Raw genomic sequence first — 1,084 nt, forward strand, 5'->3', positions numbered from 1 at the left:
GAGCTCATAGTACCTTACAACCCTACAAGAGCACTACGCTCCCAGAATGCAGGGTTACTTGTGGTTCCTAGAGTCTCTGAAAGTAGAACGGGAGCCAGAGCGTTCAGCTATCAGGCTCCTCTCCGTGGAACCAGGTTCCCGTTTGGGTTCAGGAGGCAGACACCATCTCCACATTTAAGAGTAGGCTTAAGACTTTCCTTTTTGATAAAGCTTATAGTTAGGGCATAGAATTGAATATTGTTAGGGAGTAAGAAGTCGCAGCGTCCGCCTAACCCAGCCCACCTGCTTCTCGTCATAGCTGTCAGATCTATCTGTCATATAATCAAGAATATAATAAAACTAGAGGGTGACTTGGCATACAGCCCAATCCGGTTGGGGAGAGTTCTAGCCCGACCAGGCTCCTCTCTTTACCCTTTCTCTCCTAGTTATGCTGTAATAATCTTAGACAGCTGGGGACTTCCTTTGACACACTAAGCTCCCCTCTCTACTCTATCTATCTTCATATCTTTCCATTCATGTGCATCCATGTCCCAGAAATGCTTGTTACTAACCTAGCTCTGGGGAGTCATTAGCCGGAGTCCTTATGTTCTTTTTTCCCCAGCATGTTCAGCATGATCAGAGGGGCTCCAAAATCATGGTGGCAGCTGTCGCCATGGTCCCGCTACACGTTCTGCAATGCCATGTTCATCTTGCTCACTCATCTTTGCAGAATTGTCCTAATTCAGTTACATTTTCGAGCATGAACAGCCTTTATAAGGTCATACCACAACATCTCAATAGGATTCAGGTCAGGACTTTGGCTAGGCCACTCCAAAGTCTTGATTTTGTTTTTCTTGAGCCATTCGGTGGTGGACTTGCTGGTGTGTTTAGGATCATTGTCCTGCTGCAGAACCCAAGTTCGTTTCAGCTTGAGTACACAAACAGATGGTTGGACATTCTCCTTCAGATCTCTTGGTAGACAGCAGAATTCATAGTTCCTTTTATCACGGAAAGTCTTCCAGGTCCCGAAGCAGCAAAACAGCCCCAGACCATCACACTACCACCACCATATTTTACTGTTGGTATAATGTTCTTTTTATGAAAT

This window comes from Etheostoma cragini, chromosome 7 (assembly GCF_013103735.1).
Source record: "Etheostoma cragini isolate CJK2018 chromosome 7, CSU_Ecrag_1.0, whole genome shotgun sequence".
In the NCBI taxonomy this organism is placed as follows: domain Eukaryota; kingdom Metazoa; phylum Chordata; class Actinopteri; order Perciformes; family Percidae; genus Etheostoma; species Etheostoma cragini.